The following is a 26,929-nucleotide window of genomic DNA, read 5'->3' on the forward strand; positions in this document are numbered from 1 at the left end:
TTTTATGTATATTTTTGTGCTGACATGTTATCTGATTTTTCCGTCATATGTGGCAGTTTTTAATCATTTTAATAGGTTACTTATTAATCCTACGATGTGGTATAGTTCATTTAATTGGATTATTAAAACCTGTTTAAGATTGTCTTTTTAAAAACCAATAAAATTGAAAACCTAACATACTTCTTCAAACTTAACGGATTATCTGTTTTGAGCCCACCTAGCTGGTTTCTATAATCTTTTTAAGTTATAAGAGAGATATATATATTCTATTTTCCATTTATAAATGAAAAATCAACTTGAGCTTTTTTTTGAATTGTGAATTTGCAGCTCTAGATCCAGCCACCAAAGAGAACCAGTACAATAACTCTTGCATCAGGTTAATTTAAAATGATGTCAACATTACACTTTTTTTTTGTCGACCAAAGATTTCATTCAGCCCAAAGGGCAAACATACAAGGTACAGAGTCCAAGATCAAAACAAGCCCATTAAAACAAACATACAGCACAGTCAACACGTGTATACACATGTGTTAACTCAATAAGCTAATAAAAGACATGTGTCTTGATTTGAGCTTGTCTTCGTTACGCTGCTGTTTCCACCACCACTCTTCGCCGCCGATCAGAGCAAACATGTGCTTCACCACCAACGACGATGACCTCCACAGAAAAAGATTTGTACCTCGATGTTAACTTTTACCGATCTTTACTTCTAAATAGAATGTGTCGGAAGAACAAGCCGAAATAAAGATGATGATGATGCGTGCTTTTAAAACTTCTTCAGATTCAGTCTTCAAGGAAGCTTCACCGTTGCTCGGACCCAATTTATTGGTCTGAGCTGTTGTCCGTCGTTGCTCCAAGTGTCGAGCAAGAGGATGACCAGCAAAGATATTAATCCAAAGCAAGATAGAAACCTGAAACAAGATTTAAAAGAAAAACCAGCGATTCTGACAAAGATAATCACTAAAGATCAGAAAAGAAAAGATCCGGATTGAACCGGAGAGAATCCGAACTAAATCGAAAATTTATTATCCAAAAAAACGGAAAAGGAAATCCGAACAAAGTTGGAAAATTAATAAAACAAAAAAACCTGAGAAAATCCGGCTAAGATACCGACTTCGATGAGAAGTCGCTGATAGATATGACTTTTTGTGGTCTCAGGGCTATCAATCCCCTTGTCAATGTAGCACAAAGAGGTTTATCAATCCAGATGTGGTGTTAGACACTAAGCTATATGATCAAGTTCTTAATTCAAGCAAACAAGAGTGGGTTTTGATTAATTTAGAGACAACTACAAACTTAAACAGGATTAAGGATTAATGAAATGCTTAAACAAGAACTAAACAATGACAAATGATGAGAATGTATGAATGATGATAAGAAAGGTCTTAGACATGATAGTGGATTAGGGTGCCTTCAGTGATAAACTAATGAGCTAATGAATCATATGATCAAGCAAGCCATTTAACATAAACATCTCTAACTAAGTTAATCCTCTCATGAAGGCATTAACTCCTATGCTAAATCAGTTTCAAACCCAATCATCATCAGTGAAACATGAGTTAACAAGCATTAAGAATCAGTTTAATCTGTCATTTAAGCATATAAACAATCATTCCCATGATGAATAACACTTAAACCTCTAACAACTTTGGTTCAGGCATTTCATCAAACACTTTTGGTGCATGAAATGCCCAGAATCTAGACCACATATGATTTGTATGGATCTAGCATAGAGAACAAGTTGTAGAGAATGGAATATGCATGATCTAACCCCTAAGCTCGCTAATCTACCACTTAAGCACCCTAATCTACATATCTAAGACCTTAATATGGGATTACTCACTAATCATACTAATCTCTCTTAAACCTTTGCAAGTTGAGAAGATTAGCATGATTAATGATGAGAAATGGAGATAGAGATGATAGATTCAAAAGTAAACAGCTTTAAACACCCAGATCTCTTAAAACTCTCTTGATTAAACACTCAAAAATAGATATTTCTCTTCTTAATGGAGTCTTTTCACAAAAGAGGCAAGAGACAAAGGGAATAAAACTTAGTTCTCCCCCAAAAAACCCTAAAAAGTATTTATACCTTCTTAAAAACGAACCGGGTCAGCCCGGAACAAACCGGGTCCTGACCCGGCTTTAATGGATAAAGTGGGAAAAGCTGCGGGTCGGTTCAGTATGTCCCAGGCCGCACACCTAAGTCGCAGTAGGTGAAGACTTGTCTTGTGAGGCTTGAATCGCCTTGTCGGAGCCGCACGCCTATCTAGGAGTAAATTTCGAGTGTTTCTGCGGCATGGTCTCCTTCCTCTCCAACTCGCAGGGCTGAGCCGGTTTCTGGGGGATGTAGAAACTGTGCGGGTTGGTCTCTATTGCACTTAGGTCGCAGGCTCAAGTCGGAGTGAATTCCGAGTGATCGTGCGGCATAGATCCAGGCGCGGATGACTCGCATGCCTAAGTCGCACGATTGTGGACTTAGCATTTCTCTTGCTCGGGAGCTCCAGACCTCTTCCAGTGATAGTTTACCCGCACATTTCAACTCGCAGCATCAGCATTCAGGCGTTCATCTTCAGGCCTGCGGGTTAACCAAGTCGCAAGACCATCTCGCAGCATCCAGAGCAGCTTAGATCACTTCGCATTCCGGAGAGTGTAACTCCTGTGATACTTGTCCGAATTGAATGATTTCGGTTGCAGAAGACAGAGGACTCATTTATCTCCAACTTTTGTGAAGGAAGTTTCAGTGCTTGGGAGGTGGAAGGCTTCCTGGAGGGCACATCTTTGCAGTGCATGTATACGACCAGAGAGAGGCGTCTAGACATGTGTCCATTCCGGAGGCCGTATCTTCCTGCTCATAGATCCGAATTGAATGCTCTTGGACGTTCTGGAAAGAAGACTCAAATGTCTCTGATTCTCATGAAGGACCCGGAAGCTGAATCGGCCTGGAAGTGCACCGTCCTTCGCATCCTTCAGAACTGATCTGCTCGGTCCGGAATACCTGCGAGACAGGGGTTTCTTCCGACGAGCTTATCTCTCTGCTCACGCGTCCGAATTCTACGATTCCAATTGCTATGAGACCGTGCTTCAATGCTCTCCAACTTCTATGAAGGACCCGCCATCTGAATCGGACCGGAAGGCTCCCCGGACAGGTGATTTCTGAGACTCGTTCGCACCCGGAGATTTTGGCCGATATACTTAATTCGCGGTACGTGAAAATGGCCGGTAAAGCTTCCCGCGGTACATGAAAATGGCCGGTAAAACCTTCCTGGCCAGCGAGAATGGCCGATAACCTCCATAGACTCAAGTTTTCCACTTTTTCAAGCTCTGCTCACCATTCCACCTCCTGGATTCATCTTTTCAGCTCCATAATCACCTGATAGACACTCAAAACATGCAAAGACTCATTGGGACCTAATGCATCTCCTAAGTTCTGAAACAAACCCTAAGGACCTAAAATACATGAAATAAAACATGATTTGGAATGATTTATGCAACTTAAATGATGCAAATTATGAACATATCAGTCGCCCTCTCTCTCTGAAAGATAGAGGTGTGAGAAGAGAGAGATAACTCCTTCACGATGTCAACATTACACTTATTGGTTTAATTTTGTTGTTTTCCATTATAATGCAAATGACATTGTTATATAGCCAAATTTGGGTTTAAGAAAAAAAAAGCCTGAATTTGGTTGTATTTGTTTTATTTTTTTTTGCTACTTTCATTGCTGACTTTGCGAGCTTGATGGCATCTATCAAATTTTTGTTATTGTTGTTGTTGCTTGAATAAGAACTGATGAAGATACAATGATGATTCGTCATATCTCACCTGTTTTGATATAAGAGTAATAGCCATTTTGTATGGCGTTTTTAGTTCTATCTTGATGCAGATTGTGGTATTTTGATGTCTCCTCTGTGCTGAACTTAGAGTACCATGCTGATTTGGCCACATCTTTTCTTTGTTTGAACATTGATCGTATGCTGAATTGTTGTATGATGTGTGGTTATGGGTGAATTTTCATGCTTGAAATTACAAGTTGGTAGTAAGAAATTTTTAATTCACTGTTTTTTGCTGATATACGGTAAGAGCTGATCAGAAATTTTATCGATTTCATGTAATTTAGTATGTTTGGCCTTAGTTTTTACTTTTGAGTCATTTAGAAGCTTTCTGAGTAGTAAAGTTGGTATGTTTAGGACGGGTTTTGAGTTATTTTATTGTAATTTGATTTTTGGTTTAGACAAAGATATTCTGGAATAAGTCACTTGTAGTTACATATCAAGTTATCGACATACCTTATCTAACTACACTGGCGTATGTAAAAGAGGATGGTGATAAATTTCTTAGTGGGGAAACCTCTCTTAAAGAAGAATGGAGCTCGAGTTGAGACTATGTAATGAAATGTTGGAGACAACAATGATTTTAAAGGGTATAATATTAAGCGGAGAGGTAAAAAAGAAAGTAAGGATATTGAGAATTGGTATATTGCAAGTAATGAATTTTTTTTTGTTATGAATTGTTGGTTTGTTTTAATTTTTTCTTGTTATGAATTGTTGGTTTGTTTTAATTTTTTCGACTTATTCTAAGTAAATAGCTAAAAAGCAAAAGTAAATCCGGAAAGCCACGAGAAATTGGAAGCTACAGAGACAAAAACTTTTGATTTTTGGTTTACACAAAGATATTCTGGAACAAGTCTGCTTGCAGTCGCATCTCAAGTTATCGACATACTTTATCTAATTAAGGATATAAAAGAGGATGGTGATAAATTTCTTAATGGGAGAACCTCCTCTTAAAGAAGAATGGAGCTCTGAGACTAGGTAATGAAATGAAGGAGACATCAATAATCTTAAAAGATATAATATTAAACGGAGAGGTAAAAAAAAGAAGTAAGGATATTGAGAATTGGTATAGGATATTGATAATTTGTATATTGCAAGTAATGGAGTTTTTTTTTGTTATGAATTGTTGGTTTGTTTTAATTTTTGCTAAAGTGCGACTTACTCTAAGTAAATGGCTAAAAAGCAAAAGTAAATTCGGAAAGACACGAGAAATGGAAGCTACAGAGACAAAAACTAAAGAAGTGTCAATTAGAGATGGAGAACTGTAATAGTTGACTCTTTATGGATAGTTGTTTATACAAGTAGTTTAAATTCGATCATTGACTCCTTAATTTGTAAGAATCCAATTACTTAATAAAATAGCACACACAACATTAGCGTTTTGAGCGCATTTTGACTTATTTTATTTGCTTTCCCACATTAATGTCTTATAAATTAAAAGGAGCATCCACACTTTTATCTGAAAATGTAATAAATTGTGAAATCTTTACATGGAAATTCTCAAATTCAATTTTTGTAAACAACACCAAAAAAAAACAATTTTTTAGAAAGCACTAGTAACCATAGTAAAGATGATGACAAGAAGGTCAACTTCATGTAGATCAGTTGATGTGTACATATAGTAGTTTCAACCGTAACTTTTGTTTTGAGTTTGCACAGGTGCATTTTGTTAACCATATGGTGACCCATAGCTGAGACTCTGTAAAAAATCTTAGTCATGAGTAAGCTTAGTTCAGAAAGTGTGTAGGCTTTTTTTTTTTTTCCTCTACCCAATTAATACATCACGTGTGGCCAATCGGGACAATGATCTGGGAACCATCGTCGACTAGCTCGGTATGAATGATTTGGGAAAAAACAAGGTCTCTTGCACGGGCTCCTTTTGCAAGACTATCCGCCCGGACATTTTGATCTCTGGGGATATGCGATAAGGTGAAGTCCAAGAAACTCTCCCGGAGAAGACTAAAGGATTCCAACTCAATTTGAAAGGATGGCCAATCTGCTGGTGAACCAACCATGCTCACAAGATCCGAACAGTCGGTCTGAAAGTGTACCGAAGAGATCTCTCTTTCTCTCAAGCTAGACATAGCCCAGAGGAGGCAATCCATCTCGGCGTGAAGAGCGGAAAGGCTTCTTCGACATCCCTGGGCTCCAAAAGTCTCATTTCCGATGCCATCCAGAAAACTCCAACCGAATCCGCTCACCGAACCGTGATTGGTCCAGGAGGCATCAATACGGCATAAAGGGGTACGCCGGATCTTGGTAAGGTATCTCGGAAGGGGTTGGGGAGCACAACTCTCCAATTCCACGTCGTCTTCTTCTGGTTGGTTAGCGATTCTCCAGCTTTCCGCTTCCACTTTTGATGAGGCCATCGAGCCATCACCAGACCCAAAGGTCGTTCCCGAGCTCAAAGAAGCACCAATGACCCGTTCCAAAGCAAGGAGGCTTAGAGAAGGGTTCAACTTGGCCGTGGAATCATTACTAAGTACCATGGAACTTGGAGATGCATTCAAAACAGAGCCTCAAGAACAATACACGCGAGACAGCCCCAAAGGACCCGATTTAGACATAATGGAGGGTTTCACGCGTCTGAGCCTCAAAGAGAACCAGCCTCAACTAGAATCAGGTATACATGTTTACTTGGCAGGAAATGGAGCACAGAACACCAAGAATCTCAAAGAGGCCGCATTGGACCCTCAAGATACAACCGTTTCAAGACTCGGAGCCGCTAGCGAGCCAACGAGACCCAAGGAGGAACATGAAGTGGGACGCATGAAGATACTTGAAGAACTCGCAGGACACGACGTGGGCAGGACCCTAGATGAACTAAACATCAAGACTAACGAAGGAAATCTCAAGGCTAACGAGCGAATAAACAAGATAACCAGCAAGCCCACAGCCGGCCGCAACCAGGTATTTTCCATTTATACGATTTGTGCAGGTAACATGGGAGTATCCTAGTGGTGTCTAACACCCTAGATGGCATCAGAGGTGCACGGAACAAGTCCAGAAAAGGTTGCACACGATTAGTTTCTTTTCCTTTTATTTTTAAGCAAACTTTCGATTTTTGTGTCCAAATGAGACGCTTTGCCATTTTACTTTATTTCTTTTTACAAGTCCTGTTGTTTTGAGTCTTTAGTGTCGTTTTTTATTCTTTGAGTCAAACCCTAGAAGGTTCAAAGCTGACGGACTATTTATAAAGTCCCACATGCAGCTCTTGTACTTTAACCTTTTTTCCCGATATCAATAAAATAACGCCGTTTTCTTAGCTTGTGCCTAAGAGCTTTCTTGCTTGTTCTTGCGTGTGAGATTCACCAAGAGTTGAGCCGCAGTATCAGAGATCCGTTCATTGTCTCTGTGGTGCCTTCGATCCACTTTAAAACCCCTAACCGATCCCTCAGGAGAGAGCGTTAAAGCCAGCTTGACAGATCCTATCTCGATTCAAGTCTTGTGGAAGCAAGCCTTGTCTTATCTCCATCCACTGAACTACACGAGAGAGCGTCATAGCCAGCGTGTTGTTCCCACCAGCCATCGATCCCGCAATCATATAAGCCTCACCCGAGTCTTATATCATTTTGGTATCAGAGCCAAAGGTTCCTGCCTTTGGTTTTCTATCCCTTACACTCTTTCATTCTTATTCATACTCGTTTAGCTTATTTTGATTCATAAAACCGAAAACCCTAGAAAAATTTAATTGCTTGCTTTCGTATTCATTAGTCAAAAAAAAAAAGGAATCCGTTGCATTGCTAGATTTTTAGACCGTTAACCCTTGTTCTTGCATACTAAAATTTGAAAACCATATAAAAAGTTATTTAGTTTCATTTAAGTAACGAGTCAAATAGTCTAGCGTTTGATATCCTTATTATTCGGTGGTACTTTTGACTAGTTGTTGTTTTTGTTGAGTACAAGGACACCAAGTGAAGCTAACTAGTATCATGGCCGAAGGAGAACCTGTTCCAAACGATGCTCTTGTCCAAATGATGACCGCAATGAGAGAGGAGTTGAGGAACATGACTCAACAAATGGGAAACATTCGGCAAGAACTTGGAGCCAGAATAGACCGAGTTGAGGCACAACCAAGGAGAGCCCCAGTTCGAGGAGCACAAGTGCAAGCCGGTGACGCGAGTGATGATGAAAAGATGCCCAAACTAGAGGATGAATTTCCACCTGATCCTCTTCAGCATCGACAGCAGAGGAGGCCGGATCCTCTAAGGAGAAATCCAGCTAGGGTAGTAGATACCCGAGAGCAAACTCATGATCTCAAGCTAACACCTCCTACTTTTGCAGGAAAGTTGGACCCCGAGGCATACTTGGATTGGGAGAGGCGACTAGAGCACATCTTTGAGTGCTATGGCTACGCTGAACGCAAGAAGCTGGCTGTTGCGGCTGCACAGCTCACTGACAATGCCTTAGCATGGTGGGAAAGAAACGTAGCCGAGAGAAGGAGGCAACGCTTTGGACCAGTCGTCACTTGGAGCGACATGAAATTCCTCCTACGACTTAGGTATGTACCTGAACACTATCATAGAGACTTACAAAAGCTTTTTCGCAAATTGTCTCAGGGAAACAGAAGCGTAAAAAAAAATATTTTGAGGAGTTTGAGAAGCTGATGAACTCGTTGGAGTTAGAAGAATCGGAGGAAGCCTTGATGGCTCAGTTCATCGACGGTTTACAAGAGAGAATAGCAAGAAAGGTGGAGAGAGCTCAATATAGTGGGTTACACGAGCTATTGCATCTTGCCATTCAAGTGGAGCAGCAAATCAAGCGCAAGACCGCTCTTACTAGCCGCAACCGCACAAGCCAATCATGGAACGCCAGCAGCTCTAAGCCGGTAGACAAAGGCAAAGCTGTAGAGATTGAATCAAGATTCACAGGCAAAGGCACCGAGGCTCCCAAATTCAACCGAGCCGAACAAGGTAAGTCCTCTAATCCCACATCAAGAACTCGTGATATAACTTGTTTAGATGTCAAGGCAGGGGTCACATGTCAAGGGAGTGCCCAAATCAGCGAGTCATGATCATTACCCCCAGTGGTGACTATGAATCGCAAGATGAACAAGAAGATGAATCTAACGACTTGGAGGAGGAAGTTGAATATCCAGATAATGGTGAACTCTTAGTGACTCACCGAGTGCTAAGCGTCCTAGTTCACCATGAGGAAACAGCCCAAAGAGAGGACATATTTCATACTAGATGCACCGTCAAGAACAAGGTATGTAACCTTATCATAGATGGTGGTTCATGTACTAACGTGGCTAGCAAGTATATGGTGGACAGGTTAGGTCTTGATAAGACAAAGCATCCTCGTCCTTATAAGTTAAGGTGGTTAAACGACCAGACCGAGCTCAAGATCTCTGAGCAAGTGTCCATACCGTTTAGTATCGGCAAATACCATGATCAAGTCACTTGTGATGTGGTGCCCATGCAAGCCGGACATCTATTACTCGGTAGACCGTGGCAATTTGACCGAGCCACGACCCACAATGGCCGCACCAACCATTACTCTTTCATGTACAAGGAGCGTAAGTACAATCTTGCGCCTCTAAGCCCCACCGAGGTACATGAGATGCAAGTGCACATGAACAAAGAATCCGAGCTAAGTAAAGGCAGTCTTTATTTATCATCTAGTGATGTTTACAAAACCATGAGTGCCAATGGCACCGTGCTACTAATGATGTTTAAAGAGTGTCTAAGCGCAGGTCTAGGTGACTCTGAGATACTACCTGAAGTGCAAGCTATTCTGAACAAGTTTAAGGATGTATTTCCCTAAGAGATACCACCAGGATTGCCACCACTTCGTGGAATAGAGCACCAAATTGACTTAGTTCCCCGTTCAGCCTTGCCCAACAAGCCAGCTTATAGGATGAACCCCGAGGAGACTAAGGAGCTAGAGAGACAAGTACGAGACCTAATGGACAAGGGTTATATCCGTGAGAGTCTCAGTCCTTGTGCTGTGCCGGTTCTCTTAGTACCCAAGAAAGATGGTACATGGAGAATGTGTGTGGATTGCCGTGCCATCAACAACATCACCATCAAGTATAGGCACCCCATTCCACGCCTAGATGACATGTTGGACGAGCTAAGCAGATCCACAATCTTTTCAAAGGTGGACTTAAAGAGTGGATACCACCAGGTTCGAATGCGTGAAGGAGACGAGTGGAAGACCGCATTTAAGACCAAGCAAGGCTTGTATGAGTGGTTAGTTATGCCTTTTGGCTTGACTAATGCACCAAGCACCTTCATGCGCCTTATGAACCAGGTTCTTCAAGCTTATATAAGTAAATTCGTAGTTGTTTATTTCGATGATATACTTATATATAGTAAGAACCTTAATGATCATCTTCAACACCTCGAACTAGTGCTTAAAACACTTCGCAAGGAAGGCCTATATGTTAACCTTAAGAAGTGCACATTTTGTACTAACAAGCTTGTTTTCTTAGGCTTTGTAGTAAGTGAACAGGGATTACAAGTAGATGAGGAGAAGATCAAGGCAATACGCGAGTGGCCTACACCAACTACAATCGGTCATGTTAGAAGCTTTCACGGCCTGGCCAGCTTCTACAGGCATTTTGTACGAGATTTCAGCACGGTGGCCGCCCCACTCACCGCGGTGATCAAGAAGAACGTGCCATTCTCATGGGGGCAAGCCCAAGATGCAGCTTTGGAAGCCATGAAGAGCCGATTAACACAAGCACCTGTCTTAGCCCTACCAGACTTTGACGAGATGTTTGAGGTGGAGTGTGATGCTTCAGGGGTGGGAATTGGAGCTGTATTACACCAAAGAAAGAGACCAGTGGCATTCTTCAGTGAAAAACTCAGTGGAGCCACACTAAATTATCCCACATACGACAAGGAGTTATATGCCTTAGTCCGAGCATTGGAGACCTGGCAGCATTACTTGTTGTCCAAGGAATTCATCATTCATACTGATCACGAGATTTTAAAGCACTTACGAGGACAAACTGCACTTAAGAGACGCCATGCTAAATGGTTGGAGTTCATAGAGACTTTTCCTTATGTGATCAAGTACAAGAAGGGACAAGAGAATGTGGTGGCCGATGCACTCTCAAGGAGGCATACATTGATATCTACTATGGAGGCCAAGGTACTCGGCTTTGAGCATATCAAGGAGCTATACAAAGATGATCCCGAGTTCGGAGAAGCTTATCAAGGACATGTCAAGGGAGCTTATACCTCGTATCACTTACACGATGGGTTTCTTTTCCGAGACAAGAGGCTATGCGTTCCTCAAGGGTCTTTAAGGGAGCTGTTGCTGAAAGAAGCCCACGGTGGAGGCCTCATGGGTCACTTTGGAGTGGACAAGACATTGGCTGTAATCGCTGACCATTTCTTTTGGCCGCATCTCAAGAGAGACGTGGAGAGACATTGCTCACGCTGTGTTACATGCCATAAAGCCAAGTCCAGGTTACATCCTCATGGTCTATATTTACCTTTACCTATCCCTAACGCGCCATGGGTGGATATTTCTATGGATTTTGTATTAGGCTTGCCCAAGATCAGGCACAAAGACTCGGTCTTTGTTGTTGTCGATTGTTTCTCAAAAATGGCGCACTTTATACCCTGTGACAAGACTAATGATGCCACACAAACCGCGGATTTATTCTTTAAAGAAGTGGTGAGATTACATGGAGTACCTAGAATGATTGTCTCTGACCGAGACTCTAAGTTCTTAAGCCACTTTTGGAGGACCCTTTGGAGAAAGCTTGGCACCAAGCTTCTATTCTCTACAACTTGTCATCCTCAAACGGATGGGCAGACCAAAGTGGTAAACCGTACACTATCTACTTTACTTAGGGTCACTCTTGGTCGAAATTTGAAAACATGGTTAGATTGTTTGCCTTTCATTGAATTTGCTTATAATCATGCTACTCACTCGGCTACTAAGATGTCTCCTTTTGAAGTTTTGTATGGATTTAATCCACTGACGCCTTTAGATCTCTCGCCAAAACCCCAAGCTGAACAAGTTAATCTAGACGGCCTCAAGAAGGGAGAGTTTGTGAAAAAGATACATGAAAAGGCCCGAGATAACATAGTGAAGAAAACAGAGGAGTATAAAAGGAGAGCTGACTAAGGACGCAAGAAACTTGTTTTTGAACCAGGAGAATGGGTCTGGCTGCATATGAGACCCGAAAGATTCCCACAGCAAAGGAGTTCCAAACTTGCACCTCGCGGAGATGGACCTTTCAAAGTGCTTGAGAAGATCAATGAAAATGCCTACCGATTAGAGCTCCCAGGTGAGTTAAACATTTCACATAGCTTTAATGTTGCTGATTTGTCTCCTTATGATGCAGGTGAAACAGTTTTGAGGACAAAACCTCTTGAAGAGGGAGGGAATAATGAGGCCATCGAGCCATCACCAGACCCAAAGGTCGTTCCCGAGCTCGAAGAATCACCAATGACCCGTTCCAAAGCAAGGAGGCTTAGAGAAGGGTTCAACTTGGCCGTGGAATCATTACTAAGTACCATGGAACTTGGAGATGCATTCAAAACAGAGCCTCAAGAACAATACACGCGAGACAGCCCCAAAGGACCCGATTTAGACATAATGGAGGGTTTTGCCCGTCTGAGCCTCAAAGAGAACCAGCCTCAACTAGAATCAGGTATACATGTTTACTTGGCAGGAAATGGAGCACAGAACACCAAGAATCTCAAAGAGGCCGCATTGGACCCTCAAGATACAACCGTTTCAAGACTCGGAGCCACTAGCGAGCCAACGAGACCCAAGGAGGAACATGAAGTGGGACGCATGAAGACACTTGAAGAACTCGCAGGACACGACGTGGGCAGGACCCTAGATGAACTAAACATCAAGACTAACGAAGGAAATCTCAAGGCTAACGAGCGAATCAACGAGATAACCAGCAAGCCCACAGCCGACCGCAACCAGGTATTTTCCATTTATACGATTTGTGCAGGTAACATGGGAGTATCCTAGTGGTGTCTAACACCCTAGATGGCATCAGAGGTGCACGGAACAAGTCCAGAAAAGGTTGCACACGATTAGTTTCTTTTCCTTTTATTTTTAAGTAAACTTTCGATTTTTGTGTCCAAATGAGACGCTTTGCCATTTTACTTTATTTCTTTTTACAAGTCCTATTGTTTTGAGTCTTTAGTGTCGTTTTTTATTCTTTGAGTCGAACCCTAGAAGGTTCAAAGCTGACGGACTATTTATAAAGTCCCACATGCAGCTCTTGTACTTTAACCTTTTTTCCCGATATCAATAAAATAACGCCGTTTTCTTAGCTTGTGCCTAAGAGCTTTCTTGCTTGTTCTTGCGTGTGAGATTCACCAAGAGTTGAGCCACAGTATCAGAGATCCGTTCATTGTCTCTGTGGTGCCTTCGATCCACTTCAAAACCCCTAATCGATCCCTCAGGAGAGAGCGTTAAAGCCAGCTTGACAGATCCCATCTCGATTCAAGTCTTGTGGAAGCAAGCCTTGTCTTATCATCTCCATCCACTGAACTACAAGAGAGAGCGTCATAGCCAGCGTGTTTTTCCCACCAGCCATCGATCCCGCAATCATATAAGCCTCACCCGAGTCTTATATCAACTTTGGCATGGATCAAGGTATCTTCTGGGGAAATTTCTTTCCCGTTGAAGATCTTGTCGTTTCTGGCTTTCCAAATATACCAAAGGATCCACGGATATATGTCCTTTTGCGGATCTGTCATGCCTAACTCTTTTGTTTTCCAAAAGAGGAAGCTCATATTCTGATAAATAGAGGTACTCGGGAAGAGGCCCGGAAGGGACGGGAAGTCCGATAACGCCCAGACTTGTAAGGCCGGAGGACATAGAAACAGGAGATGGTTTATAGACTCTTCAGGATCCCCACAGCGGGGACAACGCGAGTCAGATCCCAGGTGTCTGTAGGTTAGGTTCTGACAAGTGGCGACACATCCGGATAATGATTGCCATAGGAAATGTTTCATTTTTCCAGGCGTGCGTATTTTCCATACATATCATTGAAGTGGTGTGATACTTCGCTCTCTAAAACCATCGGCTTCCTGTTCTAGCTTTGTCCTTCTAATTAGGTCATACCCCGATTTAACTGAGTAGATTTCTGATTTGGTATGATTCCATGCATATCCATCCAACATACGATTTCGGCTAGGTCTCAACCCGAGGATGAGGGAGACATCCTCAGGTTGGAAGAATTCATGCAAAAGGGGGGCATCCCATTGTTTCGTGTCTTGGCGGATGAAGGAATAAACCAATAATCCCAGGTCTTGGAACCTGATCTGCAGGGCGGCTCTAGTTGGCCGAGCTCTAGTGTCTGGAATCCACGTTCACTCCAAACTCTCGTATTTAGACCCGATCCAATAGTTTTCCTGAGGCCCATTTTGAGGAGCGGTTATGAGCCATAATGCTCCGCCATCCATAGGATGGTGAATAGACATTCCGGTCCTCCAATGGGTCAGATTGTCTATAATATCTGCCTCTTAACTCCCGAGCCAAGAGGGATGAGGGATACTGGATCAGTCGTCATAGCTGCTTGGCTAGAAGGGGTAAATTAAAATCTTGTAGGTCTCTGAAGCCAAGACCCCCTAGATCTTGGGGTGTGCAAATCTTATCCCAGGCAATCCAGTGTATCCTACCGCTATTTTGCTTTGAGCTCCACCAAAAATTTGCAATGGCACTTCGGACTTTGTTAGTCACTCCTTGTGGTAACAGGAAGCACGACATGACATAGGTAGGAACAGCTTGAGCTACTGATTTTATTTGAATTTCTTTGCCACCTTTGGAAAAAAGTCTTGCAGACCAATTATTGACACGGTTACTTAGGCGATCATGAACGAAAGAGAACACTTTCTTCTTTGATCCACAGATTTGTTTTGAGAGACCCAGATACATACCCATGCCACTCTCCACAGTTATACCAATGACATTCTTTATACCCTGTTTATCTGTATGTTTAAATTCTGAAAAATTACAAATAAGCATGATAAAAATATTTCGTATATTTTTTTGTTTCACATAATGTAGTAATTCATATAGACTGTGAAAAATGTTTGTCGGTGATGAAATGTTTTTGGTAATATTTTAGTTTTATGAATGCTGTTTTGATATAATGTTTAACCCTGTTGATATTGATGTTGTGAAATTTTGATCGGAGTACTTATATTATAAGAAATAAAAAATGTTCATAATTATTTTTTTCCGTTTATAGGTTCCTGTACAATATTAAATAACAAACTTACTTTGGTTTTAAAATTTTATGTAATAAATTCATAACTGTTATTGTTTAGTTTTTCTATGTGTGTAAATTTGTCTTTTTACTATTTTGAATATTAGTTTTGAATTATCTTGGATTTTTTTGTATTCCAATATTCAGTTATGTTTGTTTAATAGTCGTTTGTTCTATAATTTAATTTAATGTTATAAATCACAATTGATATCGTTTATGCGTTTTGTAAACTTCTCATATCTGCGCATAGCGCAAATATCCACTTAATCATTCATATTAATCCTAAAAGTATCATGTTTATAAAAATATCATTATAACATGTTCAATTATATTAATTTGAAAAAAAATCACGATTATTAAAACAATTCTAATTTGTCCGTTCATATTATTTGTATATTTTAAATATATATATATATTAAATTTAAATATTTAAAATTTGCAACTTATTTAATAAAATTATAAAATAATAAATCTTTTTCATATTTGTCATTAAAAATAATATTTCAATTTGAATTTTTAAATTAAATATAAACTAATATCCAGATTATTATTTTTGTAAAGATATAATAATAATTTATTCTTTGATTTTTGATAAATAATATAACTTATACTTTAAGAAAATCTATAACAAATCTCAAATTTAAATTTAAATTTTTAGATTTATATTAAAATATAAATTAAAAATATTATTTTATTAATATTATATTAAATTGACTTGTTTGGCAACAAAAGTAGCAGTTATCCAAAAACAGAATAATTTTAAATGATGAAAATAATGTTTAGACACAAAAAAAAATATTTTCCTTTCAATAGTATAAATATATATATATATATTACTAAAATAACAATATGAATATTTTTGACTTTATTGATAATCTTATTTATTACGTTAGAATGTGTAGTTGTGAGAAGTGGATGGAAGATCTATCGACAGACCCACTCACAAAAACATTCACGATTCATATAAGGAGCGTGGTTGCAGTAACCTGATTCGTATCCTTCTCTCTTGCATGCCCAATTGCAATTATCGCAATTCCAAACCCACAAATTAAATTTGCATACCGACATCTCTCTATGCTTTTTTCCTGTCAACATTTTATTCACCGTTTTTATACACATGCAATTGACATCTATATATTCATATTAACAATAATTAATAATCTTTTTTACCACGACTTATCTTAGAAACAGATTGTAGATTATGTTGTTTTCCCTCCGTGAGTTGGTAAACTTTATATTCTTTCGTCAGAGGAGAATGTCCTACACGCGGTGACTCAGCCTCGTTTTCTGCCATCGTGATGACACAATTTCAATTCATATTAGGTATATTATACATCACATATTGTCTTGACTTATATTTGCTAGTTACATTCTATAATTCTGATTCTAATTTTTATTGTTAGAGTCAGATCTCAATTCCAACAGCGATAATATTGTATATAAAACGTTACTATAAGGATAGTTACGATAAAGATGGAGTCTTTCAACATTATTTACGTGATTTAACAGAATTAGAAGCATTTACCTATTGCTGCGACGAGGGTGGAGAAGAAAATAGTGAAAATGACAAAAACAGCCATCACAAAAAGGTTACTCATATTTTTTTTGGTTTCTTTATGTGTTTTCGTGTTCCCTTTTTTTTTTCTCAGTTTCAGCATCTCTTGTTATAGATTTGAGATTATATAACTATCTTAGAAGTATAAGACATTTACATCAATTGCTAACGCCTATAAGTTTAATGGTTCGGAAACGTATTATGCAATAATTATATAGTTAATTTTATAATGCAGTAAATAGTTGAATTATATAGGTGTTATATTGTAGCTGCTCTTGTAAATATTTGGCTGCCACCATCGATTAACAAAAATAAAAAACTATTAGCTCCCATTTGAACGGATGTAAATTGGAATCTACGGATGCTTGTCGGATTATCCCTTATGCATATACAATACAAATTATATGCTATGCAATGTAAACTCCAAATTAGGAATATAATTACGGTGATTAACTACGATATGCAATTCTAGTTTTTGGTAAGAAATAGGTAACTTCAGAGATATGCAATTCTAGATTTTGGTCAGAAATAGGTTAACGCTAATTCAAAACAAAAGTATGTAAATTTTGTGTCACTGGTTTGGAATTTTTAATCATTCTAGGTATTATATTTGTTGACAAAAAATAAATTCAGAACCAAAATACTCTTTTGCAAGAAAATCCGCTATTGAATGAGAAATAGAATTTGAAGAAAGAAAAACAATGAAAGAATGTGAAATCAAAGAAATGAACAAATCAGTTCAATTCACAGATGAATAAATGAAGAGTATGGACCTGACTACAGTTACTGATTTGAATTGGAGCTAGTTCCCTTTTTTTTTTTTGGTCGAAAGTTCCCATACCCATAAAGATAACTATCATTCCAAAAATACTTGTTTGACGCTTCGTATTATTAATGCCCAACTTGGACAATACAGTTTCGAACTGAGCTCGTCCTATTGCTTTGGTTATGATGTCTGCGAGGTGGTCATGTGTACGAACATGTTGTGTAAAATAATACCCTCATGGACAGCGTCAAAGACAGCATAGCATGAAAATTATTTCAATGTGTTTGGTTCGTTCATGGAAGATGGGATTGGCCGCAATGTGAAATGCAGCCAACTATCACAAAAAAGCGAGTAGGCATAAACGGTTTGATGCCTAATTTTTTCAACAATTCCTGAAGCCACTTAACCTCACGAAGCATTGCTGCCAAAGACTGATACTCAGCTTCTGCAAAAGAGTAGGATACCGTGTCTTCAAAAAACTTGATCGCTTTTTTGTTTAAGTGTTAGCAATCCGGGTGAAGCTACGGGTTCAAGCCTCTGCTAGCCTGTCTTGTCAAACAGTAACATTCACTTTCGGTTTAATTTGGGGATCAAGTTTTGCCACCCATTTGGCTCGTTCGAATGGTGAAATGTGTTATGTAAGCAGAGCTAATTTTTGCTCTTTATTAATCTTGGCTATTCTGTGTCAATCACTCAGCTAAATTTTTCGTAGCCGAGTAGATCATCCTGCATACATTTCCTCGGAACTCGGCCTATTTCTGTGGGTTTTATCTATTCCTCGACTAAAATTTCTCTTGCCGGGTTAACTCAAAATTTTCTTGAGTTGTTCCTTCTTTTCTTCAACCAGATCCTATCTTTTCTCATGCTTCAATACCTCCGAGCAAGATTCTCCCAATTGAAAAAACTTAAATTTTTTGCCGGATCTTGTCTAAATTTCTCTCTACAAAAATACTTTTCCACAGGTGATACCTAAATCGATTTGAGTAAAATAAATTTTGCTTCGACCCAAAAGACTCTCCTTGATCAATATTTCCATCTCAAATACACCTTCTAGTCAATTCTGTAACTTTAAATTTCCGGCAATTTTTCTGTTAGTTGGGAAATTACAGAGGGTGTTACGATTTATCTGACAATGCCTATAAATTAGCGAGCGGATCCCAACACGTGAGATCGAGATAAAGAAGAATATTTTTCCTGCCATGAAAATGTTGCCGGTTATCCCTAATGACTGTGAAAGCATTGAGCCACAGGAAGGATCCACGTCAGTTTGGTCGGTTACCAAACTCGACCAAACAGCTGGAGGGATCGAGGAAAAGTGTGGATAAAGGATGGCATATGTTGTACACGCATCTAAGGATTTGTGACCCAAACGCAGCCAGCTAAGCATGTTAGCGCCCAAATCTAACCACTTCGACCCTAGCACTGCCATGCCAGGTCGTAAGTTTCTGATATGGCTCAAAATGGGGATAAGTAAGCAAGCCTATGAGCTAGACTAGCCCTAGACAGGTAAGATGACGACCTAGTCGTGTTTCTACATGAACAAGTGCGAGTTTGCTGACAAAGGTGTGGACCACATGCAATCCCAAAAGGCTATTAATAGGACCCTGGCCCCTTGAGTCGTAATCACTCTAACACTTAAAAATTTTGAAAGTAAAGAGAGTGAGATAAAGAGTGATAGTGGCTGAGAAAGAGTGTAACTGGGTAAAAAATGTAGAAAGGAGATCTCGCGAGAAGATTTCTCCAGCTGTAACCGTGGTGAGTTCTGATAGGTTAGTAGAGGACTAATCTTGTTTTGCGGGAGGATCGAGGGCTTATCTGTGCATGATCATTCCCCTCGCATCCTGAGTAGATTGCGTGACTGCGTGCTAAGCTTAAAATATGCGTAAAGATCTTAGCCTGATAATTAGCAGGGAAAATCAGAAAATGGTAAACCTCAAACTTGAATTAATGTTAAGGATGAGGCAATATAAATGAACGATGGTATTAGACAAGAAGTCTCTGCCTGATGAATATTAAAGAGATTAAAAGGTCTTAAAGGCCAGAGAATGTTGCTTTGATGTTGGATCAGATGTGGGGGTTGATGGATACCATATTATGTGTTATGTGATCCATGTTCTAGACCACGAGAATGATCCATGAAGGATTTGTGGCTAGATTGAGTTGACACTGCTTAGTGGCTCGGTGCAAACATAGGTCGCACCAACAGCGGGGTGCTGCATGATAATTGGACAACGGGAATTCATCAGGCAAAGATGTGTCCGGAGGCACACACCAGAAGGGTATTGCGTCTAGGGATCCCTTAGGAGCGTGTAAGCCAGGTTGGTGAGCATGGTAGAAGTGCTAGCATGTGTTGCTTCCGTTAAGTTTAATACTTGAATATGCTGAGTGTTTGATGTTTTTTCCTCTTTACTTATTGTGCTTTGGCTATTTGGGACGGGAAAGAGAACTAATTTGTATAGCAAAGCCTAAACTGTCTGGACATTTTATAGAATTGCTCAATATACAAATTTTGTCTCGCATGAAGCCTGACACGGGTGTGTAGAGGGAAGGCATCAGACTAAACATGCCATAGTAGATTGTGGTGTTATTGGAACAATCTTGTTAAGCTTTAACTATGTATGGTTTTGCAATAATAAGCATCAAACATTACTTGATTTGTAAGGGGATTTTCAATATGTAATACAAATTTATTTTATATGCAAAACCTTGCTTTTTAAGATACTAGAATTTGTTCGGGTCAAGACAACTCAAGACTAAGGTACATGTTGAAAAGTCTTAGGCCTTGGTCGAGTGGCATGGTATCAGGTGCGGTCTAACCGAGACGGTATATAATGTTTTGATCAGGTTGTCTTTCGTATCATTATGTGGCATTCTGGCTTCTTTCAAAGTATAGATCGAACTGGGGGTGTTACAGATTGTTGCCAAAGGAACTTGAGAAAAGTTCAGGTAGAATGGAGAAGAATACGTATCTCCACTCACAAGTCAACATTGGAGAAGAACTTAATGGGGAAATTCAACAATGGAGGCAATCCTAATGTACAAGAATCCAGAGCATGGCAGCTGAGTCATTGCTTCCTTGCTGATTCAGGAAAAACCACTGAATGCACTGCATTACAAGTCATTCACTAAGATAATCTTCTAACCAAAAATAATTCAAATATACTAATTAACTTGATTTCTCTATATGCATATCATACAATTTTGAGGAGAAAAGTTTTTAAATTTTGAAGAAGGGGGTTATATGATGTGATCACCAAACCAAGCATCGAGCATGGAGTAAGCCACATGGGGCCGAGACGAACCAAGAAGTAAAGAGGTCTTATTAGAGCCACAGAAGCACCTGGACAGGAGAATATGAAGACTAAGTCTAAAAATACTTTAGTGCAACATTTTTTATTTATAAGTTTCCAAACCTATTCTTGGTGTCCAAAACACTATCTACGACATCTAGAAGTTTTCAAAGACATTTTAAAATGTTCACAACCACGAAGTGGATCAGGCAGATCCATTTGTACCTTTATTAGATCTTTTACCATCTCTAATGCATACCTCTATTTTTTTCTCTAAAATATAGGTGCATTTGTCTTCAATACATATTTCTATTTTTTCCTCTAAAAAGAATATTCTAAGCATATTCTTCTTTTTATTTCTTTATCCCTAACACTGTTAATTTATAAAATTTATAAATAAACCCCATTTATTTTACATTTTAAAAAAAATTCTAAAAAAATTTAATTATAAACATAAATATTTGCATTACAAAAAAATGTGTTTTGCATCATTTAATTTGTATAACAAATTAAATGATTCTACTTTGAATTACTTATTACAAATGATATTGTTTCACATCAGTTATGATAACTGATTTTATATTTTATTACTCTAACATCGGTTCAATCAAAACTGATACAAATATCAATTAATTTACATTAATTTAATAAAAGTGATAGAAAAACATGTATTTACATCAATTAAATAATGGATGAGTTTATTATTTTTTGTTAACATCACTTAAAAATGATACAAAACTTACATCATTAAAAAAATTATACTAATCTTTTTATATCGCATCATTTAAAAAAAAATTGATACAAAAAAAAGATTTACATCAATTAGATAATTAATTCAAATATTGAAAAATAGTGATTCAATATTTTTAGTATTAATTAAATAAAACGATTGAAAATTGTATCAATTAATAAGTGATGTTAAACAAATTTTATTAAATAATTAGTATAAATATGTTGACAAAAAAAAATTAGTATAGATATGTTGACAAAAAAAAATAGTATAAATAATTTTGATTTGTTCTAAATATGTTTGTTCCATATAGAAAAAGTGAACATGAGAGGAGAAGATTTCTCCATTACAAAACAAACTCATCATTCTACATTAACTTAATATATAATTAAATCAAAATTCATTACTTCGACACCCAACTGATTTTATTTATTAAATATAGCAATTTAACATATTAAAAATTATAAAGAATGAAAAACAATATAAAAATAATATTATAATTATTAAAATCACATATGATAATTAAATTTTAGTATCAATTATTAACATCTGTTGGTAGAAGTGAAACAAATAATCAAGTCATTTTTTTTTCCACAACCCAATTGTTCCATCACATTTGGCCCGTTAAGGAATTGGTCCGAAAACCATCTTCAGTTGGCTCGTTATGAATTATTTGGGAAAAAATATCGTCTCTCAAGTCATTTATAATAACTAATGTAAAATTTAATGTAATTTTTTTAAAACTGATACACATTAACATCAATTATAAGAATCAATGCAACATTTGGCTAAAACTGAAGTAAAGTATTTGCATCACCACTTTCAGAATCATTTACTTTAGTGATGCAAAAAAGTTTTACATCATATATAACCAATGTAAATATATAAAATAAGTGATAAAAAACACACTGTTTTTTGTAGTATTGCAATTTTTTTTTTTGTAATTTAATTTAAAATGACTAGAGAAGATTCATATTTAAAAATATTAAATATGTTTCAAAATTTTTTTCACAATCTTTAATCAAAGTTAACAAATTTATATTCAATTAATTCATTATAGTTGTTGCAAAAATAAAAGGATTTAAAATTTAAAGGACTACTTTACAAATAAAAAAGTTTATATCTATTATAGAGGAAAAAGTAGAATCTCTTATATTTGGAGAAAACAAAATAACAATTTCTATTTTAAAGGTGAAAATAGAGGTCGGTTAAAGTACATTTTCTTTTAAACTCTATTTTTATATTTAAAATAGAGGTGCGTTGGAGATGTCCCTGGAAGCTAATTATGATAAGTCCAATGATTGATAGGTTTAATCCTTTAGAAACAATATTTGGGCGACCAGGAGAAATTTTCCATCAATTAGAGGCTGTACACTTAGCTTCCCTAAAACGTACTAGATAAGTTCGGACACTCAATACTAGATAAGTTCGGACACTCAAAGATCTACTTGCCTAATTTGAACTTAAGCGCATTCAAACAGCAAGAACTCTATGCTTGTTGATGCTACTGAATTGTATTAAGGGGTCTTATGTAAATACGATATATTATGTGTCTATGTTGGTCATTATGTTAATATTCTAGGGTTCTCATAATAGAATCGTGTATGTATATAATCCGATTGGCATTGGAATAATGAGACACAAGATTCTCTTCTCTCTTTGTTATGGTATCAGAGCCAAGGCAACAGAAACCCTAGAAAAATAAAAATCCAAAGAGATCAAAGAAGAGAACGATGACAAAAAACGATGGGGGCAAAAGCGATAGTGGAAAGTCAGTTGCGGAAGGCGCTGTCACAACGGATGAGATGATGCTGTCACCGTTTTACCTCCATCCAACGGATAGACCAGGTGACTTGATCACGACGGTGCAATTAAGAGGGGAAAATTATGAGACTGGGCAAAGCATGTGCGGAATGCCTTGCGTACGAAAAGAAAGTTGGGTTTTGTTGAAGGGACTGTGGAGAAACCGGCTGCGTCTAAGGAACTTGAGCAGTGGGAAGTGGGGGAAGTGGTGAACTCGATGCTGGTGGCGTGGATTATGAACACTATCGAGCCAAATCTTCGGATCACAATTTCGATGGTGGATGAAGTGAAAGAGCTGTGGGACAATCTGAAACTGCAGTTCTCTGCAGGAAACGGGCCACGTATCAGCGAGCTTCGAGCAGATATTGCTAACTGCCGACAGAATGGATACTCTGTCATGGTGTACTTTGAAAAACTGAAAAAGATGTGGGACGAGTTGGCGATTTACAAGCCAATACGGATGTGCTCTTGTGGTGAGCTTAAGGCTCAGTTGGAGGAGGATCACGAAGAGGAAAGAACAAACATTTTCCTCACGGGTTTAGACGCAGACAGATTTGGGACGGTGAGATCCACGATTCAGAGTATGGAGCCACTTCCAAAACTTTCCCAAGTTTACCAACGACTTGTGCGTGAAGAACGTCAGCAGACAATGACCAGAAACAAAGATGTACCTGCAGAGGTTGTGGGATTTGCAGTAAATGCAGGAAATAAAGGGAATTCCTCTCAATATCGTGAGATAGACGTTACCTGTACTCATTGTGGTAAGTACGGGCATGCACAATCTGATTGCTTTCAGATCAACGGATTCCCGGCATGGTGGGGTGAGAGAGGCCGTGACTTTAGTGAGAGAGGACGTGGGGGTGGCATGAGAGGCAGATTTGGTCGTGGGGGTGGTGCTGCGGGAAGGTCTGGAAGAGGCAGAGGCTCGTATGGACGAGCAAACGCAGCACAGGTAGCTCACGCGGGAGCTGTTCAGGCGAACGCGACAAAGAAGGAAGGAGATTAAGACCGTACATCTCTTCCTCAGCTTAACGATGATCAGTGGACTGGTCTGTTGAGCTTTCTCTCCTCAAAGAAATAAGAAAGTAATGAGAAGCTGAATGGTAAGACTGATTGTGGAGAATTTATTATAGATACAGGGGCTTCACATCATATGACGTGGGATATTGATTTTTTTGCATAATGTTGTGAATACTCACCCTTGTTCTATTGGCTTACCTGATGGGGATACTGTTATTGCGACAAAACAAGGAGATTTGTGTTTAGGGGGAGACTTGTGGCTGAAGGGAGTCTTATATTCAAAAGACCTAACCTGTTCTTTAATCTCTGTCGCGAAACTTCTTAAAGCTATTAAGGGTTCCATAACGTTTACTAAAGATTTATGTGTTATGCAGGATTGTACCTCGAAGACGCTGATTGGAGCGCGTGAAGAGAGAGGGCACGTGTACGTGTTTAAGGGGGTGATCGGTGAAAAGGTTAACATGGCGGTGAATTCAGAGTCATGTGATCTATGGCATCAACATTTGGGTCATCCTTCTAGTCGTGTTTTATCATATTTATCGAGTAGTTTGGATTTTGGAAAACAAGTAGAGTCAAAAACCGCTTGTGAGATTTGTTTAAGGGAAAAACAAACCCGTGATAGTTTTTCTGAGAGTTCTAATAAAGCTGTTGAAGTTTTTGATTTAATTCACTGCGATGTCTGGGGTGCTTATCGAACTCTCTCTACTTCTGGAGCTGCGTATTTCCTAACAATAGTAGATGATTGTTCAAGGGCTGTTTGGGCGTATTTGTTACAAGAAAAAAAAAGCAGTTGCAGAAAATTTAAAGAACTTCATACGTATGGTGGAACGTCAATTTAATAAAAAAGTACGTATTGTGCGGAGCGATAATGGAGGCGAATTCCTAGCATTACAATCATACTTTGCAGAGGAAGGAATTTTGCATCAGACCAGTTGTGTATACACGCCACAGCAGAATGGTCGTGTGGAGAGGAAGCATCAACACATTCTGAATGTAGCTCGGTCGTTGATGTTTCAAGCAAGTTTACCGGTTCGATTTTGGGGTGAGTGTGTTTTGACGGCGTGTTATCTGATTAATCGCACTCCTACTAGTCTTTTAGAAGGGAAAACACCATATCAAATTATATATGGTGTATCACCGAGCTACACATCTCTTAAGGTATTCGGGAGTTTGTGCTATGCACGTAATATTTAACGAGATAAGGATAAATTTGGAGAGCGTAGCCGTCGATGCGTATTTATGGGTTATCCGTATGGGCAGAAAGGCTAGCGTGTTTGGGATCTTGAAAAGAAAGAGTTCTTTGTCTCAAGAGATGTCGTGTTTGAAGAAAAAAATATTCCCATGGGCATCTGTTACTCCTCGCATCGAGACTCCACCACAGAGAGTACCAGAACCATTAGTGATATATGATGATGATTTTTTAGCTCCCATTGATGCACCCACTGTACCAACGATCGAAAACAGGGGGAGTGAGGCTGTCAATGAGTCGCCTCGTAGAACTGAGCCGATGGTTGAGGCTGATGTGGTTAACGAGGATTCAGGTGATTTACCATCCTCAGAAATGGAGATTGTGCCATTGCGAAGGAGTGAACGAGAACGTACGCGATCTACTCGACTTAATAACTTTGTTCACAATACTACGACGTGCAAGGAAGACCTCGTTTCTCTCTCTTATCCTCTGCCTCCACCAGCGTCTACAGGTGCAGGTATGGTCCAATACCTTATCTCTCATTATATTAATTGTGACAAGTTCTATATGTCGCATCGCGCGTTTCTTGCAGCCATTACGGCAGGTTGTGAACCAGCTTCTTTTAAGGAAGCAATGAAGGATGAGCGTTGGAGAAATGCTGCAACAGTTGAAGTTCGAGCTTTAGAGGCTAACCACACATGGGATATCACAGACCTCCCGCCAAATAAGAAAGCAATTGGTTGTCTCTGGGTTTTCACGATTAAATACAAGTCGAATGGTGAAGTAGAAAGGTATAAGGCACGTTTGGTGGCATATGGGAATAGACAATAAGCGGGTTTAGACTATGACGAGACATTTGCTCCGGTGGTGAAAATGACAACAGTTCGTATGTTTCTCAAAGTGTGTGCGGTCAAAGGGTGGGAGGTCCACCAGATGGACGTCCACAATGCATTTTTGCATGGTGATCTCCATGAAGAGGTTTAAATGAAACTACCTCCGGGATTTGAGTCTGCGGATAAGTCGAAGGTGTGTAGGCTCAGGAAATTGCTATCGGTCTTTGTCAGGCACCGAGATGTTGGTTTGCGAAGCTTACGGATGCTCTGCTTGGGTATGGTTTTGTTAAGAACAGACCGGATTATTCATTATTTACACTGGTTCGAGGTGAGATGAGACTTTATGTTCTCATTTATGTGGACGATTTGTTGATTGGCGGGACTGATCCTGATGCTATTACAAAGTTCAAAGGGTATCTTAGCACTTGTTTTCACATGAATGATTTGGGGCCGTTGAAGTATTTTCTTGGCATAGAGGTTGCAAGATCACCTGAAGGGATTTACTTGTCTCAACGGAAGTATACGTTGGATATAGTGAAAGAATGTGGGTTATTGGGTTGTACACCAGTTTCAACCCCGATGGAGCAGAACCATAAATTGTCACAGGATGATGGCGTGTACTTTTCTGATCCGTAGAAGTATCAGAGGCTTGTAGGTCGACTTGTTTATCTCACACACATGTCCAGAGCTTTCTTATGTGGTGCATA

Source organism: Eutrema salsugineum, unplaced genomic scaffold (genome assembly GCF_000478725.1).
Source record: "Eutrema salsugineum unplaced genomic scaffold, Eutsalg1_0 scaffold_18, whole genome shotgun sequence".
NCBI classification, from domain to species: domain Eukaryota; kingdom Viridiplantae; phylum Streptophyta; class Magnoliopsida; order Brassicales; family Brassicaceae; genus Eutrema; species Eutrema salsugineum.